This window comes from Bombus bifarius, unplaced genomic scaffold (genome assembly GCF_011952205.1).
Source record: "Bombus bifarius isolate JDL3187 unplaced genomic scaffold, Bbif_JDL3187 scf7180000008161, whole genome shotgun sequence".
NCBI lineage: Eukaryota > Metazoa > Arthropoda > Insecta > Hymenoptera > Apidae > Bombus > Bombus bifarius.
The window spans coordinates 539,244-564,896 of record NW_022884483.1 but is presented as its reverse complement, the minus strand read 5'-3'; the positions used below and the strand labels follow the sequence as shown (position 1 = coordinate 564,896).

General features: G+C 37.1%; 1 protein-coding gene across 2 annotated transcripts in view; it reads right to left on the bottom strand.

The window, feature by feature from the left end:
• The window catches only part of LOC117208713 (prolyl 4-hydroxylase subunit alpha-1), a 225,314-nt gene that overhangs the window by 180,227 nt on the left and 19,434 nt on the right, over positions 1-25,653 (bottom strand). Inside the window, exon 2 of one of the 2 annotated variants that reach the window (XM_033450001.1) lies at positions 4,316-4,374. The exons of the other annotated variant lie outside the window; for it this stretch is intronic. The gene's annotated coding sequence lies outside the window, so the exon portion shown is untranslated. The remainder of the gene's footprint in view (positions 1-4,315; positions 4,375-25,653) is intronic. 2 annotated transcript variants of the gene reach the window in all.

The window sequence follows — 25,653 nt, the reverse complement described above, 5'->3', positions numbered from 1 at the left end:
AGAAATACTGCGCTTCTGTGATAGTGCATTATTCAGCGAAGTATAAAACAGCGAAATATCGATCGTCATGTTAAAATATCATACGGCCGTGTTCGACGTCCGGGTAATATGCTCCGTGTACAATTCTGTGCTATCCCGGAGGATATATCAGTATGTAACTTTGAAGTTACACGTTACAAAGGATTAATTAGTGTGCGCTTTACTTTTTAGACTTAACTAGCTTTTAAAATCGATCGTGTCCTAATGTCCGATTCTTCTAATCTAACTAAATCACTGTATGCAAATTTCGTATATAATATATGTAACATGTAATATATTATATAAAATCATACGACAGATTCGATTAGTCACGGATTAGCAACAAATTAATACGGAAGAAATATTTTGTTATTATTGTAAGAAACGTTACGATATACGTCCTTAAATACCGAGCGATCGTATGTTAAGAACATGCAAATATGCTCTTTACAATATACAGTTCATCTCCAATTTTTATGTGTTATACCACATGACCAACTATTAGGTTGTCCGAAAAATTTCTTTCATTTCGTAAGGTGATAATAGATGAACAACAATTTCTGTTTTATATTATTTTATTGACTTAGGTATCATCCATTTCGTTCTATTTCTATTATTATATTCATGCATAATTCAATAAACTAATATAAGATAAAAAACATTGTGCGTCTATTATTTCTTTATAAAACTTATAGAACTTTAATATTTAATAAAATAGTTGACATGCGTGAAAGTTGTATTCGCCACGTATATTAGAAAACCTCTCGATTCTCAGGGAACAATATCGACAAATTTAAGCAAGAAACTACACGTATACACGCACTAATAACACATTAATACGATCAATTCTCAAAGGATTAATCAATTTGGAAAATTGCAATCGTAAAATGAAATAACGAGCTGGTCGCGTCAACTCCAAACGACAAAGAGAACGAAATTGATATCGAATTCGATTCGATATAAAATGACAAAGGATTAAAGCCAGTAAAAGTCTTCTAGTAGCTATCTATTCCTTTCAAAGGCAACTTTTTCCACATCTCTGCTCTTTTTCTTCTCTCCTACCTTTATGACATCCAACCGCGCGTTCCTTCTTTCATTCTCGATCCGAGGATTTCCGTTAATTCGAAGCCAAATTGCCGCGCTATGGGACGCAAAGAAACAAATTACAACTAGTCGAAGCATCTTGCTTTCCTCTCTTTCCTCCTTATCTTTATCATCCTCGAATTTCACTGGTTAACCCGCTCAGTTTCCGGGTCTTTGAAAACGTTAGGTCGAAAGAGGTGGTTCACCACGCTGATCTGTTCTTTCAACAACTTCGTCTTCTGTTTATTTCCGCCGGTTATGGTGCTCCTTCTAAATTACATCGGCGTGGCTTTCGTCGACTCTGACAAGTTGCTTTAATCTCGCGATAGACGATAAATACGGATTTATTCTGTTTTGGCTTATAAAATTTGACATATAGTCTGCAGGTTGCCCGACCATCGGAAACGATATTGCATGGAACACTCGCTGGATTTGCATAGAATTTGACAATCAGACCGCGAATTTTTATGGACTTGTGAAAAATGTAAAAATGTAAAAATGCATAGAATGTATATGATATATTATGTGCGCGCATAAAGTATCCAAAATGACGTATTCGTTATCATATTTAATCAATAAAATGAATATACCAACCAAATCCTATATTTTAAATTGTATTCTGAAAAGTATAGTTTTGCATAAAAATTCGCGATCTAACGATCACCGATTAAAATACGTCACATTATAGAAGATTAAAAAGGTATCGATGTAGCGTTAAAATGAAATACTCTTTATCATTTTTAACCAGTAAAACGAATATCCATCTAAATACTACTTTTTAAAATGCATCCTAAAAAATATAAATTTGCATAAAAATTCGCAATTTATCGATGACCGAATAAAATACGTCACGCTATGGGAAGTTAAAAACTATAGGAGGTCAAAATTAGTATCGATATAGCATCACGTTTCACAACTAGAAGCTGTTAAAACGTATCGTCACGTTCTTCTGGGTAAAAAAGATAAACAGCTGATCGAACGAACTATAATGGAGCGTAAAACGATGCGTCAAAACTCTCGGCGATACGTAAAAACACGGCCTTTTACATTGGACCATTGAAAAATCTACTGATTGCAATCGTAAGGAAAATCGAACGTAAGAAAAACGTTTCATCTGAAGCCCGGTTCAAGAATTGAACCAATTCAACCCGGCACATTTCAGAAAAGAAACTAGCAAAAATGACATTTCAGACATTCATCACATTCCGCAGATAACTTTGTCTGCTGTTTGGAAAGAAACGTTACCGATCACGGATCCATTCGCCTCAATATGAAAAGTTTTTCACGCGGAGGCAGACGGTCGAAATATCGAGTCTCGAAATATCGATCTAGTTTCCCTAGCCATCCTTTTATCCTGCATACCCGGCGAGCTCTTTTATCAGACATCAGCCGGTTTCAGCCTTTGTTTCGCGGGATATTTCGAAAGTACGAGTATTGTACGGTTTGGAAAATTTGTAACCTTAGTCACAGTCGATTCTATCGTGATCTATAAACATAGGTAAAAATTATTAATCGATAAAAATGGCTACAACTTATTCAACGTTTATTAAGAATTGTCTCGTGTTATTATGTGTTGTAATTTTTGTGACATGCGTCACATGGGACTTCGACTGTCATATTAAACTGAGAAATATGAGTAAAATAGAAAGAAAGATTCATTGATTTCAATTCAGTTGATCGATATTATTTCCAGCATCAAATGAAACTGTTTATAATTTAGAAAATAAATCTCAAACGATATTTTTCTACAGGAACTTTCTTCGCCGTTTTAACATGTAAAATCGACTCGATAGATAATATTCATGACATCACGTATTCTTTAATGATGGGTAATGCCATAAAGATAAAGTACCACCCATTTTTTCCACTACAAACAATCAAACGTAACAACGCTTTTTGTGCGTGCCACGGTGATTTTCTTCGTTTAGAATCCCGTAGCCACGAGGCTGTGTCATTGGTATTCCTACGATTTGCGAAGGAAAAGGGAGCACAAAGCTTTTTGCTGTACTTAATAATCGTCGACAGCCAACCACCGTAACTCCAGCAGCTCGCGACCGTGGTCGTTGGCTCCGAATAAATTTCTCGTGAAACGTGAAATTCGATAAATCCTCTTTACCCGGTCGCCGCGAGAAATGAGATTCGATCGTGTGTTCGAAGAATCGTTTCGTCCCGACACGACGATTCGTTGCTGTTTTATACGTGGAATTAATATTTTCCATATCTACAGTAATAAATGTGCAGTGTGCGTGAACGATCAAAGGACTTTCGTTGAAAAATCCAATAAAATGTATTGTGCTTTACAGAAATCGAGACTTTCCGCGGTGTTGGTTGTTCTTTGTAATTTTTTATCGCGACGGATTTTCTACGCAGCGAGTGATTTACTGTGGTAAAGAATTTTTTGCTTTTCCGTGATTTCTCGCATGTAGGGATTTTTCCATGTTACTAGTGACTTCTTGGTAATTTCTTAGAAATTTCTTGTATGCAAAGTTACTTTTATCGGTAGTAAAAAATTATGACAAAGTAATGGCCAACATTATGATTTATAATTTTCTACCCCGATGGTCTTTTTTTTCAAGTTTCGAAGACTAACGGTTTTCTAAAACGAAATTAGATATTTTCTCACACGTTGTACACGTACCTTTCTTCGTAAGGTACACTCTTTAAAAGGTATTAACCCTTTGCACTCCGAATTTTATTTCAATTTCGTTAACAGCAACTCCCAACATTTTTAAGTGTTTTATTTGAACTTTACTTTAACTAAAAAATAAGACAGTTTAAATAAATTCACATAAATACCAATTTTATTCACACTATTGTTGTATTTTGTAATTTTTAAGTGTATGATATATCTTGAAACAATTTCCAGGATGCAATCCTGGTTTTCTTTCGCACGTTTCACAAAAAAGGTGGGACTGAAGGAATGTCGAGTGGGACTCGACAAAGGAGCTCCTGAGATAAAAACTGATGTCGACTCGACATAGGAGTGTAAAGGATTAAAATATTTGTGTCTTAAGACGACTAATTTGAAAGATATTTCTCGTATCAGGAACAAGAAGAGACGCAGAGCAGCACGTGCATATTTTGTACGAAATAAGAATAATATCCTTTTCAAATATTTCGCCAAATATTCACCAATTCTATATACATTTAATTATTATCATTATTTCACGTTTCATTATCTAGAATACTAATTATAATTTTCGAAACAGCATACCTGTACTGTTCAACGATTGGTAATGAAACTTGGGTATAATATCAGAGCAGGTCGGGAACCTGTAACAGAAAGAATTATCGCAAGGTCAATTAGTGCCCTGTCAAATTCTGATCATATTATATGTCTCCTCTTTTTTTTTTCTTTTTTCTCGACTAAAAGGATGCTAACGTGGAACAGTAAGATACGCGTTCCATTGTACCTACGAAAGACGGTTATCATTGATGCTATAGGATATTGAACGGCGCGCGAAACGAAAAGCTTAAACGAGACGATAACGAGAAACGGGAAACGAAATTTACCGGCAACGTGAAAATTACTAGGTATTTCCTCTTGGGAAACTTAAGAAGCTCTAGAGGCATTTCTCCAGAGGGAAGTTTCAGGAAATTGCTTTGGCTACGCCGTGCTACGCTGATAGGAATTAGTTCGATGCCGCTTTTCTAGGTTCATGGCTTCTTTCGCGCTTTATGCCATTATTCAACCATTATTCCACACACATGCGCCACTTTTAAGAAAATTTAATTCATAAAATTGAATAAGTACAGCGGAACTTCGCTTATTCTCGGCTCGTTTATACGAACCACATTTTGTTTAGCGTCAGTCACTATGAACTCATAAGTGAGCCTCCATTATCCGAATTACGTTGTTAGGGTGTGCTTTCGGTTATACGAACGCGTATTCTGAAGTTACACAGGGCCGTGTGTTTTGTCTAAATTGATATATAATTTAACAGAATTTCGATCGAAAATGTTGTTCAATTTCAGCTATACAAACATTGCTTGCTGTTGTTATCGGAATTAATAAGAGTAAGAGCAGCTAGTATGTAGTTATAATTAATAAATATATTTATTTTAAGGTAAAATAGCCCTTGCATTTCAATGAAATAAAAAATAAAAACATTAGGAAAATGTGTTTTCAATTGAAATTTCTCCTATAATCGTCCAAAAGTATGAATTCGAAAGGGATAAATAAAATCCATTTAATAATGCATACTAATTTCAATTTTAGTCTTAACGTGTATATCTTATACGTAGAAACATTGGAATCGAAAATAAGAAACGAAAGAACGAAAATACCGAAGGAAAGGGAATATTTTCCAAATGAATTCTCATCGCACTGTGCTTTATTTTGTATCGCAAATTCTCTACAGTCGAACCTCGATGAAATTTCCCAAACCTATCTATTTCAAAGAAAACTTATTCTCCTAACAAATATTACTAATCAACGAAGCGCTAAATATCAGTTCGATCGATCAAAACCTCACATAAATACAACTCGTACAAAAGCTCATCTATATCAACTGCATACCATAAGAGAACATAATAATCTGTCGAGGACTTCCGCAACTTTTTCACGACCTACATTAGCCTCGAAATAACGTCATATCATTCCGAAACTTGATATCTCTTCTCGCGAGTCAGCTGTGTTAACCGCATTTCCGCTGGCAAGAAATGGCATTTAATTACTTCATCGTCGGTAAATTCGATGGAAATACAATTACGAATTCACCATCGTGAATATCTTCCTTCCCTGTGCGACTCGCTCCTTTTTCCTTCCAGTTTTCTTCGTCACGTTTTATTCGCTGGTCCCGAAAAGTTATATATTTATTAATTGAACTGAATTATTATTTAGTAATTGTATTTCCATTAAAAATCATATGAATATTTCCATTGAATATGTACTCCATATATATTTATATAGTGTCCGAATCCGACACGAGAAACTCGTTATCCACTCAGGTTGTTCGAGAGTGTCGTTTATTCGAGAAACTAATTTTATTAATTTCCAGAAGCGCGAAAAAGAGGAACAAGTTCCTCTTGGAAACGCCAGTGCATCTGGTCCCTTTTGAGGCTAACTTGCGGCTCCGCAAATGTCAGGAGAGCCATATATAAATTTCACCAACGATCCCTGTACAATGGGAGTTTGTTGTTAACGGAACGACGATAACTCAATGATATTCTCCGTTTGCTTTCGCGTAATCAAATACGGTGGTGCGCGAAGGTTTCAGGCCATTTGCGTTATTAGTATTTGCGATAATATTGAAATTTGTTTGGTAGACAATGTTTTCACCTGTCATTTCATGGACGATATTTAAAGATGATTTTCTCGTGGTTAATTTTTGGAAATGACCAGGCAGGTAAAAATAAACAATTCTCAATCTAAACTTTACTTTAAAGAGTATAAGAAAGAAATGAATAACATAAATTAGGTTTCCTAAAGTATTATAAACAGAGAAGTTGTCCAGTACTAAATGAATCTGTTAAGAAATTGTTAAAGACCGCGCAAAATTTGAATTATATTAAATCCACCTAATAGTTTTGGAAAATAGTATAATATATTAGAATTGGTTTTAAGCGTTACATTTTAATTGCATTATACCTCGATGTACATCATAGTACCTCAGAATATCGTGTAAGAGAGCAAGCTCATGCTCAGAGAAAATGTAATACCAAACTTGATGCATTCGGTACACCAGTGTATTATAATGTATAATGCGAATCGAAGGAACAAGGTTCAAGATCATTCCACGGAGGCCTTCCTGGTATTCTTCGCTTACGTAACAGCAGATCATTCCATCATCATATCGTACCACCACCTGTATTTTATTACAACATATTACGCGAAGCTTTCAGGCTGTGAGACACGAACAAAGCTGGAACAAGTTCCTCTGGTTAAATTGTAAAACGCAATAACAAGAAAAAGAAGGAAGCAGGACGCGAGCCTAACATAAATTCCAACGTGCAACATCGTCAAGAACGGTCTCGCTACACCTCCTAGCATTCCAAAATTATTTCTCTGCGGTGCTCGGTGCACGGCCGACAAGAATAAAGAAAAGAAAACCTCGCTGAACGTCGTACGCGCGTATTTTCGCCGAGCATCTTCCGTCATAAATTTCCGTCACGCGGGGACGTTGCTATCGCGGAGGCCACGTTTCCTAAAGAGAGGAAAAGCATCAGGAAGGAAGAAAGGAAAAGAGAAAGGAAGGAGGCGTGTGGCCACTTTAATTTCGCGAGTGTTCACGGTGGCGCGGAAAATGTCCCCAATTTCGCGCGCGCCTCCGTGAAGACAAAGCAAGAAACAGGGAAAGCAAAGGAATAGGGACGAGAAAAGGGTTGACGGAGAAGAGGCTGGAAAAGAAGAAGTAGAGGCCGAGCAAAAATTCTCATTCTCTGTGAAAATATGGTGGAAACAAAGGGCGGCGACGGAGTTACAATTAGCGAAACAACGTGCAAGGAATGCCAGTCGGTGGTTTTGTTCGCGGCAAAGAAAAAAGAGAGAAGAAGATCGTAAAGTTTCGAGGGAGGATTTTGGTCGCAACGTATTCTTGAATTACTTCGAGCTGTTTCCTCTTCTGTTTCCTGCTTCCCTTTGATATTTCACATTCTTCTTCGCTCCCTTTCTTTGACTGTTTTTTTGACAAAGAGGGTGGGTGGGAGAGACGAGAGGAAATCCTCTGGGGAGTTCGGTTTATTTACCTTGACCGAACGCGATTGTTTGCTTCGCGATTCGGTACACTTTCATCTCGCTTGTATTTTGAACGCTGTTTCTGTCCGCCTGTTTCTATCGAAGATGGAATCTCCTGTGACTTGAGGAGCCTGGAGAATCGAGAAGGTTGCAAGGGTTTGGGAGATAAAATGTTTTTCGTATCGTTTGATGGAAATGGAACATGTAATTCTGGACGATATTTTTGGAGTAAATGTCTGTAATTTTTATTTAACCCTCGTTATTTGATTTTACTTTATTCTATTTAACTTTTCCTCTATATATATATGATGAAAGTATTTATTTATAACAAGAGAAATAATGTTTGATCGTTGATCATTAAATATATATGTTGATTTATTGACCAAAGATCAGATATTCATATATAATATATAAAATTATAATCAGCTGGGAACCTCGATTAATATGTTTTTGCTGATTTTCTGATTTTAATGTTACTTTATGATTAAACAGAGAGAGAGAGATTTCATACTTACACATATGTATAAAAAATCACGAGGATATTCTGATTATTTGTAATAGATAATTAAGCTTCTGATATTTGTATTAATAAACCTTATTACTCTTCCTTTTGAACGTAACTAACAACAATTACCCATACGACGAAATTTATTGCGCGTTATTCGTCAAATTGAAACTTTAGAAACGATTTTGGAAACATTTCATATACAGCAATTTAACATCATATAACGACGCTACTGTAATATTACACAGTTTACAACATCGTAGCATCTATTATATCGCGAATAATACTGTCGTGCAATATCGTGTAGGACATCAATTGCACTGCAACAATGGAAAAATAATTCCATCAATTCTCAAAGATTCAGAACCATCTAAAATACTCTAAAACCGTATAAGCCTGTAAAAACACATAGTAATCTTAATCCTGGATTGGCAGTTGCTTCATTGGACCACCACCCGTCACACTGGTTAAATTTTCGTACATTTGGAATTCTGCAAAAATTTGTTAAAGCACCTTCAAGCACGTAGTTTCGGCTCATAAAATTCAACTGGCCATAAAAGAAAGAAGAATCCTTTTGTTCGCAATTATTTTGCAATACAATAACTAATATCCTGCGCTCACGAAAAATCTAAAAAATCTAAAAAATTCTGCCATATAGACCGTAATCCACAAAAGTGATAAACAACGATTTAGGAAATCGGGAGGAAGAGAAAAAAATATAAATAACGGAATAATAAAAACGAATAAATCGCTAGTGTGGAGCGTGAAAATCGCGACACGCGTTTCGGGCGAGGCGTTAAAATCCAGCATGGAAAAAAAAAAGAAGCGAAATAGTAGATGGAAGAGAAGGGTGAGGAGAAGAGGGGAATAAAAGTCGTCAGAATAAATTGGAGGCAGTAAAATTAAGCGGCCGACGTAGCCGCTATGTCGTTCTTATTTTTGTTTATCGTTCTATTTACCGTTGTGTTAAATTCACCCGCTGTCTTGGCTGATATACGAGCCGAAACGGAGATGGCGGACGCTGGCGATGCATCGCGCACGGGCGCGCGAGAAAAGCGACGCTTAACGGGTGGTGCGTGAGCCGGACGGACGACAAATTAGCCAACTTTATTTCGATTTTGTTCGCTTCGCCGTTCTGTCACTCTTTTTCCTCTTTCTAATTAAAAAAAATCTTTTTTCTATTTTTTTCTCTTTTTGTCGAACGCGAATAAACGATCCCATAACGCGCTCGTTTGACACCGCTCCGCCCCCTTGACGATGGATTTTTCAAACGAACGGGCTTAATTAATTGAAAACGCCCCCTCGTTTTTGTCTCCGACCGATCGTTCAGCTTCGTTCATTGTCTCGACTGACACAACGGTTCGGTGCATTTTTAACGGGAGAATTGGCGCGTTGGAGAATTTTGAAGGACGCTTTTGTCGAATCAGTCGGATTTTTAATGCCCGACCGATCGATTTGCTTCATTTTGAAAAGAACAATGTTATAATCGAAAAATATGTCAGCCGAATTATTTAACGACGGTTTCAGCCACCGAGTATTTTCTGAAATATTCGCGATGGCTGTAATTTGTCGATTAATCGATACGGTGACTTAATTCGATTGTACGGGACTGCAAAATGAAACCTGTTTCAATGCACGAAGCATTAATTCGTTTTAAAAATACCCTACGATAGAAAGCCAGAAATTTGTATAAATTATTAATATTATTTCTTTAAAGAACTTAATTATATACATAAACTAAACATAAATTTAAATGTAAATTGTATTTGAAGATAATTCAATATTACTTCTGGAGAGAATATCTGCAAGAAATAAAATCCCAAGTCCGTCATTTTGACGGGTTTGTAGGTTCCACCGTTGAGAATCTTCAACCACAAAACTTGGAAACTTTTTTATCGAACCATACAATCTGATCAATCATAATATACATACATACACGTACACATAGCTATTTTTTCATAAATCAATTTCATACCCCTATGAAACAAGTATCGCGCGAATACGACAATATGAACACGACTTCTTTATCTGTCGCAACAAACCCGAAATGCTTCCAAAAGTAATGCGTGCAGATCGATTGGCGTACAAAATTCGGAGGAAAATAACACGCAAATGCAAGAGAACGCAAGGAAATTTAATTGAACAAATAATAACTGTGTGACGCGCGCGGCGAACAAAAATTGCAGCCGAAATTCCAGTGAAAATAGAAATTTTTCATGGTTTTAAGTTAATACCATTCGAACGATAAAAGCTGCCAGGAGGGAAATCTGCTTACCGTGTGTTGGCAACTTCTTTCAACCTGTACGCGGCAAGATTAATGTCGAGTTCTGGCAAAATAAAATGAATCACTTTTAATTTGTCGACATCCCTCGACATTCTGCCCCCTCTGGCAGCGCACGCCATCCCGTTTAACCCGATGTTTGCATATGCAGTGTCGCGGACAAACCCTCTCGAACCTCGCGGCGACTTTTACCCAACTCGTATATCAACCACGATTCCGGTTACAACCCTGGTGTTTCTTGCGCTGGCGAGTTTACTGGCCGTGCGTACGTTGCGAGTATTTATCGAACGATATAAAAGAGCAATGCGTCTGGTGGCAGGGTTGTCGCCAAAGGTGCGTAAGTCTGTGTTGTTGTAAATCTTTGCATACGACGAGTTGTACCACCATTCTGTTACTCGTTCCAGGAAAATACGAATCATTTCTTGTATCTGAAAATACCTAAACAATTTCTTCCAATACCAATAGCGATAAAAATTCTATTAAAAAGAAATATATGTGCTACTCTATGGAAAAGATATTACCTACAATCTAATACCTAAGCAAAATCTAATAAAAGAAAATTCGAATAATCCGTTGCTCGTTACTCTTGTCCAAAATCCCGCGTATTTCTAGTTTCCTAAAGAAACTACATCAAGGAGCCAGGGGGAAAATATTCCGAGCACTCGAACGCGCTTCAATCACGCAACGTTTACGATCATTCGCCACTTAACTAACCCCGTACAATATAAGGGAAGAACCCCTTAAACTTAAAGTACTAAGCGTCCAATTAATACTAAGAAACAAGTGAAATGCAATTTCAAGAATTACAATGGTGCCAAAATTTCATCGAAATTGTTTGTTCGACCAGCCCCCGGTTAGCAGGTCCCCAATTAAAATTGCATAATCTAATACCTAGGCCCAACCTAAGCACAATCCAATAAAAGAAAATTCGAATAATCAGTTGCTCGTTACTCGTGTCCAGAATCCCGCGTATTTCTAGTTTCCTAAAGAAACTACATCAAGGAGCCAGGGGGAAAATATTCCGAGCACTCGAACGCGCTTCAATCACGCAACGTTTACGATCATTCGCCACTTAACTAACCCCGTACAATATAAGGGAAGAACCCCTTAAACTTAAAGTACTAAGCGTCCAATTAATACTAAGAAACAAGTGAAATGCAATTTCAAGAATTACAATGGTGCCAAAATTTCATCGAAATTGTTTGTTCGACCAGCCCCCGGTTAGCAGGTCCCCAATTAAAATTGCATAATCTAATACCTAGGCCCAACCTAAGCACAATCCAATAAAAGAAAATTCGAATAATCAGTTGCTCGTTACTCGTGTCCAGAATCCCGCGTATTTCTAGTTTCCTAAAGAAACTACATCAAGGAGCCAGGGGGAAAATATTCCGAGCACTCGAACGCGCTTCAATCACGCAACGTTTACGATCATTCGCCACTTAACTAACCCCGTACAATACAAGGGAAGAACCCCTTAAACTTAAAGTACGAAACGTCCAATTAATACTAAGAAACAAGTGAAATGCAATTTCAAGAATTACAATGGTGCTAAAATTTCATCGAAATGGTTTGTTCGACCAGCATGGAAACCTCCGGTTGGCAGGTCTCCAATTAAAATTGCATAATTTAACGCGGCGGAACGAGGTCAATAATAAAAACTGGGAACGATAACGAACAAACAGTTGGTTTAAAAAACGGTTGCAGGGGGCAAGGCAAGCATCGGGAATCGAGCGCTTTATACATACCACGTGTAGGCATTTAATCACACTTCCGGTGGTGCGCTCCAGCTCTATATATATAGCCACCACCCTATTTTCCAGCTCGTACATCAGCCAGAGGAGCGCCCCTTTTTCTACATTTGCAGCGTCAGGTACACACGTGTACCTACGTGCCATCGCGTTGAATATGCGATGAGAGAACGCGCGCCAACCAACCCCTACGCAAACGCGTTTTTCATCCCCCCGACCTATCCACGCGCTTTTTTACCCGGCCTGCTTCACCTCTTCCACTGGCTCGCGACCACGAGGTCTGGACTGTGTCTTGTGGAACCAGGTGAACCCTCCAGATAGACCGGGCCAAGAATATGCAGCTACAAAGGTTGTAACTGGTAATTCGATTTTGATTATTTTATAGGAATTTTTATCGCGCTATACCTGACAAAGGTTGGAAGGAAGGGGATGTAAAGTTTATGTGGGAATAAAATTGCGATTAGAGTAGACTGAAGATTTTTATACAACTTTTACGAACATTAGCGAAACAACGAGACTACGCAGAGGTTTATATCTATTCTATTCCATAAAACATTGTAACAAGTACTTCGCTTTCGATATTTCTTACAGTCTTGTATATTACGTGCATTTTCTATATTCTAGAGCTTTCCAACTTTTCATAGATGCACCATGTATATTAAACGATAAAAGTTTGACACAGAACGGCGTAGTACGTTTTAATGAATTTCATTCGGAGACCAATTGAACATATTCTAGCATTCCCTTTTTCGCTACTTAAAAATTTCTTTTACATGTAGTCATGGTTGTATGCTGAGATAATTGGTGACAAAATAAATGCATTTCCGATCGATAGATGCAATAGAACGAATTTTTGCTTCGTAAAACGGTCACGTACATTATATAATTCTTCTATACTTAAATCCGCTATTACGTTTGAAAATCTGGAAAAATATGAAAAAAGCCTTCTTCTGAAAATATTCTGTATGATGCCGCCAGCAGCTTCTACCGGATCAAATTAATCCGAATCCTACATTCATGAACGAGTGAAATGTTTGAAGTTCCTCGTTCTACCATCGTATGACCAGTGAATCGAAATTTTCACGACTCGGAAACGAGAGGTTCCAACCGGAGCAAGGAATTCCGTTGGTGGCCAGTCACTTCCAGAGCTACGGAAACGCGATCGAATTTCTTGCTCCGGGCAGGAAACGAAACGAAACGACGCGACACGGTGAATTAAAAGCTGGTATCAGGAGGAAAGCTTCTTTTCGGCCACCATTTGCGGTAATACGAATTTATGGCGCGCCTTCCAATGGCATTTCGTGTTTCGTCTTTATCGACGCGCTACTTTCAACGTTTCGCGTCCCAGCAACGTTGCGCGACAGGTATATTCTTATTTATTTTAGTTGTGGTAATAATAAAATGTGCAGCACGAGATAAAAAAGAGGGTAGTAGCTTTATATGTTTTGGAATTATTTGTCTGCATCGTGAAATTAATTCTACATGCGATGGAATTTAATTAGAAAATAGTTGAAATAATTGGAAAGTTGGTACCAATGAATTTTATGTTAAAGGTAAAGCAGAGAATGGAAAATTAATTAGTACTTCTCACATTGGTTGTAATTAATTTTTAGAAATATGTAATAATATTTACAAGTAACTCGTAAATTATTAACATTTAATAATATCTAATCTTCAAAACAGTGTGAAGATAATTCAATTTTGTGACGTCCAAGTTTTATAGTTATACATATTGTCATTTAAATTCCATGGAAAACAACATTAAATGATCTATGAAATTAAATATTATCTCTTCACAATTTCAATTCGGTTTCTGTTTGATATGTTAATAAATGTATTCGATTAAACTTTTACCATAAAAGTACGATGTGATATTAAATATTTGATTTGAATAAATTATAACATTGTATATTTTTAACATTCCATTCTATGGGAAATTCGATAATATTCGTGACGAATTCTAATATATTATCGATGATATTTGCAAAATACGTAAATGGATTATTCGATTTAATTCAGTTTCGTAAACGTCGATTTTAATATTGATTATTTAATGCAGCCCAATTTGGGCCATCTCGTTAAGAGATTCGCTGCCAAAGTATCAATAATTAAATTACCTGAATAAAATAATACCAATTAAGCAAACACATGGAATATCGATATTAAATTGGACGTTTACAATACTCTAAATAAATTATCGGACCAACGAATGAAATTTTCAAAACCCTTCTGCAACTGAACCTTAACCGTATCTAGATTAACGTTAAATAGGATTATTTGGTCAACTTCATTTCGTTTCCTGTACTTTATCGCTTCAGGTAAAATACAGAACAATACTAAACATTCTTACGGAATCAAATTTACTAACTGCGAATTACCAATATTTGCGTATTTATGGAAAGATTAAAAATAAAAAGTATTTAAAAAACATATATGTAATATTCGAAAATAAGTAAAATGAGAAACGAAGAATAAAAAAATGTTAAAATATGAAAATTGTAAAAACAAATACGCTTTACAATATTTAATAAATAAAACAAGCTCCTAATTTCTTTACACACGTATGTAATTCCTTTAATTATATTCATAAAAATCCGCAGCATATAGTGCATTGTTATAATATTATCTTCAATAATATTTCATAATCATGATTTAAAATAAATACTCGTAAATAAAAAAAGTTGTACCCACAACAAAAACCAACGCAATAGATTCTCTTCTATATTCTACACTTTCTAACCCCAGATTCCTATCGTAACTTTCAATATCTGCCACCTAAAATAAATCAAAACTTCCGCTTGCACTATGGAAAACTGTACCCATAACGTAAACCGATAATTAGATTCTCCACCTTAAATTATTCGTCTATCATAACTCTTGACGAGCAAATCTTGCGACTGAAAATAATTTAAAATTTCCTCTATCCACCGGACAGAATAATGCTTTAATTATAGAAAGCAGTGAAATGAACCTCAACCAAGTAAATTCAAATTAAACGAGTCTTCCTCGAGTTCCAACGAACCCTTGTAAAGTAAATATATCCAGCAGGAAGCCATCGAAGTGAAAGAAAAATGCTCTTGATCTCAGAAAATAGAAATTCTCTCCCATGATACTAGAAGAACGAGAGAAAGAAACAGAAAGAAGATGAACCAACGGATATGTTGCTGCAGAAGTTGCCCATTCGAGGCCAGAGGATAGCACAGAGTAAATTCCCTAAAGCAAAAATCATGCGCCTCACGGGTTGCTTGTTACGTGTCGAAATATTGCAACGTGGTATCGAAACGGCCGCAATGCGTCGGGTTCGACACTATCCCAGATGGAGAACCCGGATGGCGTGACAAATGGCCGCGAACGTTCTGGAGCACGAGGCCGCTAGTATAGCAACAACAAGAAAAACGAGAAACATTGAAAATCCATTTTGGTATTGAAAATGAGTGTTGTATGATCACTGATAAATATTAGGTTAAGTAAAAAGTTCTGAGCGTTTTTCGCTAGATGTCTTTAGTGAGCCATATCTCACGATGTGCACATCGCATCGAGTCATAGTATACACCGATTTCAAGGTGATATTACGCATCAAAAAGGTTCTTTGTCAGTTTTGTGTTCGGTGAAGCCAGTTGTGTGTTACAGCGTTCGAAAATGGAGATAAAAAAAGAGAAAATTCGATACATTCTTCAGTACCACTACGACCAAGGTGAAAAGGCGGAGCAGGCGGCCAAAAAAATTTGTGCTGTTTATGGACCCAGTACAGTATCGAATGCAACAGCAAAGCGGTGGTTCCAACGATTCCGTTCTGGTAATATGGACGTCGAAGATGAGGCACGCTCTGGTAGGCCAATCGTCGAAAATGTGGATAAAATCATGGAAATCGTCGAGTCGGACCGGCATGTGAGCACTTATTCCATTGCCCAGGAACTGAAGATTAGCCAGAAAACCGTTTGGAACCATTTGCATAAGGCTGGTCTCAAGAAGAAGCTCGACGTATGGGTGCCACATGAATTGACGCAAAAGAACCTTTTGGACCGAATTGATGCCTGCGATTCTTTGTTGAGACGTAACGAAATCGACCCATTTTTGAAGCGGATGGTGACTGGCGATGAAAAATGGGTCACATACGAGAACAACAGCCGAAAAAGATCGTGGTCCAATCGCGGTGGGCCGGCCCAAACGATCGCCAAGCGTGGATTAACGGCCAAGAAGGTTTTATTGTGTGTTTGGTGGGATTGGAAGGGAATCATCCATTATGAGCTGCTCCCATCGGGGCAAACACTTAATTCGGACCTCTATTGTCAACAACTGACCAGACTGAAGCAGGCGATCGACCAGAAGCGGCCAGAATTGGCCAATAGGAAAGGTGTTGTGTTCCATCAAGACAACGCCAGGCCGCACACATCTTTAACGACGCGTCAGAAGCTCCGAGAGCTTGGCTGGGAGGTTCTATCGCATCCGCCGTACAGTCCAGACCTGGCACCAAGCGATTATCACCTTTTTAAGTTTTTGCAAAATTTTCTTGATGGTACAAAACTGGCCTCAAGAGAGGCTTGTGAAAATGAGCTGGTCAAGTTTTTTACCAATAGGGACGAGGACTTCTTCAACCGCGGAATTATGAAATTGCCTTCAAAATGGACAAAAGTAATCGAACAAAACGGCGCATATTTAATCTAAATCGAATAATCTTGACTATGTTAATTTCATCGTCGAAATAAAGCGAAAAAGCGCTCAGAACTTTTTACTTCACCTAATATTAATTCCAAAGGCTCTATTCCTCTCTGTACCCGTTCGAATTTCTCTGCGAGGCATTTTCCATCCTTTCTGTTGACTTTCCAAATCTTTATCCAGGTATTTCGATTTCTTCAACTTTACTCGAGCATTTTTATCTCTTAAATTAAATTTTTCTTCATACATTGATGGAGATAAATATACTTTATTTTGCGATAAAAGACGATTAAAAATGCAAACGTTTGCGTAATATATTTTTCGTAAGATTCGTAGATCAATTTATAAAACGTGGCTTAAATTCGCCAGAATCAATGGATGTTCTGTATACGCCACAGTCATGTACGTTAACTAGGTATCTTTTGATTTCCTTCATTTTCTTCTTTTCTCGGTCCTTTGTACCTTTCAATTATCGTTAGAATTTACATGGAATATAAATAGCTTATATTCTCCTATACTGTTTCTACTCGAAAATATCTATTACATTATACATGGATTAAATACAAGGAAGGGCAATTAAAATTGAAAGCGAGTGGTAAAAATAGTTCATTGTGTCTTTATCTCTCATAAAATAGAGGAAACATACAATATAATATTCTCTTTTGAGGACGTGGCTTTGTGCCCGATGCTTTTAGCTTCAGCTATAAATTCAATTTCGTGATGTACATTAAGAAGACAAGACACCAAAGAGAATAATTAAAATAACGTGATGTAATCCTAAAACGTCTGCTAATATCAATACACAATTGTTAACACTTAAAAGTCGAGAATTTCCATTGTAAAGATCTACTTTATTAACTTACATATATCATATTAAGACGAAGACATTTGGCAACAGGTATTTCAATCTCCGTAAGGCTCCACCGTAGAACTGGCGGATAATTAGTCCGCTTAAAGTCACTAAACTCACCTGTTCACGCAGAATCAATTATCAAATAATTATTTATAACTGACACATTATCTATTTCCCCATCAGTATCTGTTATACTAATTAGTAGATGTACAGTTGTACATAACTGTCAAAGATAAGATCAAAGATACGATAAAGATGAAATTAAAGAGTGTTTTTAAATAAATTCCATATACGCCACCCTTTCATAAAAATATGCAAAGACATTCGTGCAAATGAAATGTGAAACTAATTTTCGATCAACACTACACGCTGTAAACTATACATTGTCATGCGAGACTCGAATCAGCCCCATAACTTAATGATTCTAATCGGCCGGAAAACGACTATAATTACAGCGAACCCCATCGAATCCGGGAAACACGCGCGTAACTCGATAATTAGATGAAGGCGCACGGAACTCGAACGCGATTGCACACGTCTACGCTTTGGACCCACGTTGACGCGCACAACCCGATTTTGTTGGAGGAAAAATCGGATAACGAGGAAATTTCCGGGCAACGACTTTCCACGACGAGAAAGAGACTCGCGAGGGTTTTATTTCGCTCGGCTATCGACAAACCATAAACGATTACGCGCACGCAAGCTCGCGGCGGTCGTCGTCTATGCGCGAGATTTCGATGCACCGCTACTACCCAGAGATCGATGAAATAACGTGCCTCTGTAACTTGTTAAAACGCGGTTATTGCGGGAGATTCGTTATGGATCCACGGCGTTCGTCCTCTCTTTCAACATCGTTTAACACCGCGAATTACGCCCGAGACACAGCAGTTCACGAAGGTACTCGGAACACTTGTAAACTTTCTCCTCTACGCATATATTGTATTACGCGTGTTACACAAAACATTTTGAAATTTCAAAGTGCCGAGGTGCTGTGATGAGATCCGATTATGATATTGGCAAATATCCAAATTACGATATCAGCAAAGTTTCAAACGAATCTGAATTATACACATACGTATGTTGTTCAATTTTGTTATATGATTTCGATACGACAGATAATCGACTGTTTAAATACTTCCGTGATCTCTGTGAAACGTATACTTGTATTAGATATAAAGACAAATATATTTGAATTTTCTTTTTTATAAATGATACGCATATAATTATGGAAAAACGAGATAAATAAATTATCCCTTCGTTAGATAAATTTTAGGAAATAACGCGTTCATGTGGTTCTTTTAACAAAAAGGCGAATAAACTTATTACTCGATTTAATTGTCTTCTACCGTCTTAGAGTTATAGCTTGTCCCAGTGACGATGCTTGGCACATTGTTACATGTACATAAATTACTAGATATTTAGTAGCCATTATAAATCTACGGAAATGTCTAGATACTTGCGAGTGATAGTATACGTATAACAGAGATTTTGAGAATTTCGCCTGACCTCGTAAAGATAGAATGGATATGGTGGTTTCCGAGGCGTGTTACACGCGCGGGGATGGCTATACACTCGCGTTTGAATATTGCATACGTCGCTCGATACAGCGACGGCGACGTTACGTAACGTGGGAAACAACAGGCAGAGATCGTATACCCGGTGTGTGTTTTTCGCGATGCGTTTCGAGTGTTGGGGCGTGAGTGGAAAGCAGAATGTGGGTTATTGTCGTCTGAATGGAAATCGATTTGTTGAGCCTGCAGTTGTGAACGGTTGATGCGTTTCTTCTGCTTCTGTTTTTTCATCTATGCGCTAGATGTTTCTCTTTTTCGGCCAGGTTTGTTCTCTTTTCGATTTTGGAGGGGGAACAGCGGCGATTGTTCCGGAGTAACTCTTTCATATTGCATGTTTTTTAATGTTTCTTGTGACCTTTCCTTTTCCATTCATTGGCATACACTTCTTTGTTTTTAACTATAATTATATAGAACAAATTTTTCATTCAATTTCAGCCTTTTGACGATTAATATCAAACTCAATTGTTATAATATTTGCTTCCAGCTTAGATCTCTCCTTCCCTTTCTCATTTCGTTTTCTATTTTTATTTCTTCCAACTCCTTAAATTTTACATTTCTATATTGTATTGACTCTTTTGGGAATCGATTTACTTTCGAATCGAATTACTTATTTACAGTTCTCATTTTATCCATTTTTAGTATCAATGTGTTAAACTAATTTGGTCTATTAGTTGCACGTGGAATTCAGAAAATTGAGAACGTAGACCATAGTGGTGGAAGTCTGAGTATCTAAGCCATTCTCGCTACTGGTTCCTCGGTACTCGTAGTCTTCTACTTTACTACTAGCGAGAGAAGACCTATTTAAGAACTGTACTTCTACATGCGGTTTGACTACTTCTTTTTGCGTTACTATTCATTTCCCATATTTTTAGATAATACTTTCTCTGTTGATATTTTATTATTTATTACTCAGTCGTTGTACTTAACGTATTTTTTTTAAAGACATCTACATTTTCTACAATTTTATACGTGCGTAATTCTCAAGGCATAGTCGCTCTATTAACGTGTAATAGCAGCTGTTCTTTTCCTACAGGGAACTTTTGCGAATAACGCGAGACATTGTCTTTTATAGTCACGTTATTACGCTCCCTTATGGAGCCTTTTCTAAAGCTACAGAAATCTGCAAAGAGCCAGAGGTAGAAAACAGGCGAAAACATGAAAGCTTACCATATGAGAGAAACCAAGCAAGGAGAGAATATTTAGAAATCCATGTAAACCGGGAGAAAACATTTTTTAACTATATAATTTTCGGTCAATTTAATTTTCCCACTGCGGAGATACAAGAGCTGATTACAACTTTACATCCAACATTTTGGTATTCAAACAGAAATTCTTTATGCGAGTTATTGGGTGACAATTTAAAGGACTTTAAAAAAGATTCCAAAGACAATTAACATTTAACGTTTAAAAAAAATTCGTCAGAGAAGATAATCGAAGAGACTTCGAAAAATTCCAAAGATTACTTTATTCACAATTTTTTAACATTCGAACATAACTTCTTACCTAACTCTTCCACATCCAAACGTACAAAAAGACCAAATCTTTCAACGTTCGAGAAAAATCTTCACGAGAAGCAACCCAAGATTTCCAAGTGAAACGAACACCAAATAAAATGTCATATCTCACTTTTAAACATTTAAACAAAATTTTCCATACAAAACAATCCCCCTCCCCAAAATCCAAAGACACGAAACCAGTAATTTACTTTACGACATGAAGATATGAGAAAAATAACGAGAGATAAAAGGAAGCCTAAGGCCCATCGATTTCCCTCGAAAAAAGAACACGCGTAAACAAAAGAACCCATTCTTTAACGATCGATCTCTCGATTCCAGAAACCAGAATGTCTCTCTGCCTCTTATCTCGGAAAAGGGAGGAAGAAGAGCGTTTGAACGAATGTCGGCTCGCGCATGGGATGAAAAGCGTGTGTTGCGATTTCGAGGATCGAATTCCTCGACGAGTTGCGAGTGGAACGCCTCCCCTTTGCTCTCGTACAATTTCGAGGACTCTTCTAGGCGAACGTACGAGGAAAACTCGTGGAATTTTGAGGGGAAGACACGTGCTACGTGTATCCCAACCTATACATCCACGCGTACATCCAGTCTCTGTCTTTGTGCTTCTCAGACGAATTGCGGAATGTTCAATGATCACGCTAATGGATTACGGTTAGCTTGATTTTAATCGAACCCCAGTGTACACCGAGACTCGGGCTTCAACCATTTAGATATTGCGTCCTGGATAAGGAACTAGGATAAAGGACCAGGTAATTGGTAACAGTGGCTCAGCCATGTTTCGTGGTGTGTTTAATTTTGCAGAAGCAGAAATAATTGAGTGGAAGTGTCAAATACGGGTCTGAAGCACATGTACCGGACTTTGGGAAAAAGGTTCTTAAATTGCAAATAGCTATGATGTTTCCTTCGTTCAAGATTAGGTCGCTTTCCAACGAAATATTGCACTTCGTGAACCTATCGCTTATTTTTAAAGGCTTGTGTTTTTGAATTTTTTACAGATCGTTCTTCCATTTACCTACGTTATATTAAAATATTTTAATTGACGCGTTAAAACCAATTCAGTTCAAAATTCAATTCGAATATATATGGTTTCCATATACCCAATATTTGTGGTTCTTCGAATTTTTGAACAAAATGTACTAGTAGAGACAAGATCGAAGCTCGAAGAACTATAAATATGTCGTCTAATAATTTATAATAGATAATATAATTTAGAATTAACTAATTCAAATACCACAGAACTACTGCTCCAACTAATCTCCTCTCTAACAGGATAATGTTCATCATCGGAAGGATCTAGCTGAAACTTCTATACTTCTGCCTCTCGCAGCTGTCAAACATCAAACGAAAAACAGAAGATTTTCCGTAGAATTTTCCCAAACGCAACCTAGTGCTTCTAGAGGAACACGGTAATATTCACTTTCGCCCTGATCGGGCTAATGGATTTCAGCTTCGATAATCTTAATCAAGTAAGCCTGGAGCAGCCATCGAATGTACGCGAGTGATATTAAGGTCTTAATATTTGAAATCAAACTTCCGGACTTATAAGGTCGCTCGACTAGCACCATCCCCTAGCAGCCAGTCAACCTTTTAAACATTAAGTTGCGAGGAAGCAGATACGTCTCGCCGTAGAAAGAGAAGGAGAGATGATACCAACGAAATCTCGAGATTTCTTAGCGAAAGTTGCACTAGCTGCTGGAAGGATGTAGTTTTAGTTCCGAACTGCTGCTTCGCGTCCTAGCAACCAACGTTTCCGCTGATATTCCGGACGAATTCGTTGACAATTTCTGTTTTACCGTTGTTCGTAATCCCTTCTCCAGTTCGCTTTATCCATGTCCTCCTGTAGATGTGTTACTTTCACTGTACTAGTTTCTACTTATTCCTGGCGTTCGTTCTTCTTTTCGGAATTGAGAACAATTAACGTGGAATGGGGGAACAACCCTCGTGATTCCACCCTTCGAGTCGTAGATCAGGCGATTAACGCGGGTACCGTAGATCCTTGTTCGGAGGTTTCGGTTTGGAGGATACAGATAACGCGTTCCAATTTTTACGACCGGTTTTAATACCTTTAATCATATAATATGTGATTAACGCGGTTTTTAATGGCAGAGGAATTAAAATCCTCAGATTTCATGAGATACTAAAATAATTCTTTCTCTGGATAATCGGAAAGGAATGGCGATTGCTGTACGTTCCTTGGATTTTAGGAAGTATATTTTGTATAATAATATAATTTCCGATTTACGCGTTCTTTAGCGGAAAAGAAATCAGAATTCTCGCATTTCAATGATATGATCCTTTCGAAATATTAAAAATACCGTTTCTAAATAATTAACGAAGAGTGGATGTTGCTATGCATTCCTGAAGTTTTACGGAACATTTCTGGCAGAATCGTATAATTTGTGATTAATGGGTTCTTTAATGAGAAAGATCACATATCTTAAATCTTGGCAAAACTATTGTGACAATTATTTATTTGCGAAATAATTATTTGCAGGGTCTCTTTCAAAATCACAGCTTCTTGAAATATCGACAAACTTGCACAGTCGATATTCCCGACGAGCAACCGAGCTTGCAGCTGCGTTTCGCACGCTCGTGAATTTTCAATTCCATTGTGCGCTGGCCGTTGTTTAAATTGGCCTGGTTGCTCTTTGATGTAAATTTGACGCCAGCGAAACACCCGGAGGAATTCATACCTACCCTGTGCAATTGTATTCGCAACCACCCTGCTTCGAATCCTGCTGTACACCACTTCTTGTAATGTAGCTTCAACTCCTTGTAATGTAGCTGTGTAATCTCAAATGTTCTCAAAATGTTCCACAATTTGTTAAGACAATGAAAATTTTGGATACACGTCCCTAATAATTTATTTAATTTCTGATAGAAACAGTGTCCGATGTAATTTGCGTAATATTAGAATTGAAATTATTATTTACTGATAATTGCGATAACAAATGATCCATGGATCTTTGCCATTAACAGATTATGCTTTGCTAAAAATTCTTATCAGACCAGAGAATGCATAATAATCGCTATTTTCCTCTGACTATCTAGAATCTACAGAGATTTTATTTTAAAACCTATACGTCTGATAGCTCGCTCGAATCTCAGACTATAGGCTTAAACAAGTCTGAGTTTGACCATATTTTGCATCAAACTTTACAAATATAGTATAAGAAAAGATGTAAAATGTAAAAAGAAAGTACTAGCAATTTTTCCCTATATCGAATTAATTCTTGAAAATACGACGATTAGAAGCTTGTATTATTTCAAACGTAATTATTTCGTACGAAATTTTTCAGAAATATGATCCGAGAGAAAATTTACTGTGTAAATTGCTGGTAAAATTTTAATTCTTAAAAGCGTAAATTTCCCAGAAGAATTAATTATCCGCTTGCATTCGCAGGAACAAACAAGGATTTCTCGTGTTTGAGCGATAAAACGTTTCCTTAACCGGCAGTATTTTGATTATACGAACGTTATCTATAATTCCGATTCATACGGTCGGTAAGGTTTAATTTCGGACAGACGGGGAATGGGATTCTTAATCAAGCCTCCGAAAATCCCTTTTCTGTTCGCGGAAGCCGCTTCCTTCCAGACTAGTCTATCATCAGATATTGGCCTCGCAGCTCTAGGCCAAATTTTAATGAGAAAACTTAATGAGCGTTCCGTGTTCTGACACGCATTTCCCAGTCTGATTATGCATCCAGAGTGGCCGGAGCAACGAATGGGAGATAGAACGATGGACGATGGAACGGGTAGTCCCTTTGTGTTCATTACAGAGGGCGGATCCGGAAACTACGTTTGATCCTGTGATTTCCTGATCTACAGGATGGTTTATGACATTCCGACTGCATTTTTGCGAAACTGAGAGACTGAGATCGAGATACTATGATAAAGGTAAGTATTAAATAGAAATTATTATTATTATTAAATTAAATAAAAAAGAATGAAATAATTGAGACGATTGAAATTTATTGATTATATTGGACAACTACGGATGGTATCTTTTCTGGTATTTATTTTTATATTGATTAAGTGACAATATAATGATAGAATAAGTTATGATATAATATTGAGGAACGAACTGTGCTTAGGACAGAAAATATTGGAACGTTCGATGAACAACGTCCAGTTCACGTGAAATTACAAGAAGAATTTTTATCTGATCTTTTCTAGGAATATATTTTACACGTTTTAATCACTTTCAGGATAGGAAAGATTGGCACGTTTAATGAACAACGTTTAGGTCACGTCAAATTACTAGAAGAATTTTTGGAATTTTTCGTAGGAACATATTTTAAACTCTTTAATCATCTTCGTCCTGCTTCTATGCTATACGTATTTAAACATATTTCGGGCAGGAATTTCAATGAACGTACATCATATTCGTAGTTGAAGAAAACATTAGAATCAATGTACACATCTAACATTAATTTCTCTTTATAAACATTGAACTTCACAATTGTAGAAACACCTTCGGTTAAAGGATGATAGAGATTAAGGTTAAACAAACACCTTCGAATAGGAGGTTCGTTGAACGCTACCACTGAAATCCCCATTCACTTAAAGCCGGCAATCCTTCCCAGCACGATAAACACTCTAACCACAATGTCGTAACTGAAAACCATCGTGATCAAACTAAAACCACGTGTTTCACGTTTATGAGCATGCTAGAAGTTCCGTTTGCATTCATCAGGAACACGCAGCGGAACGAAAGATATATATCTCTCTCTCTCTCTTTCTATCTT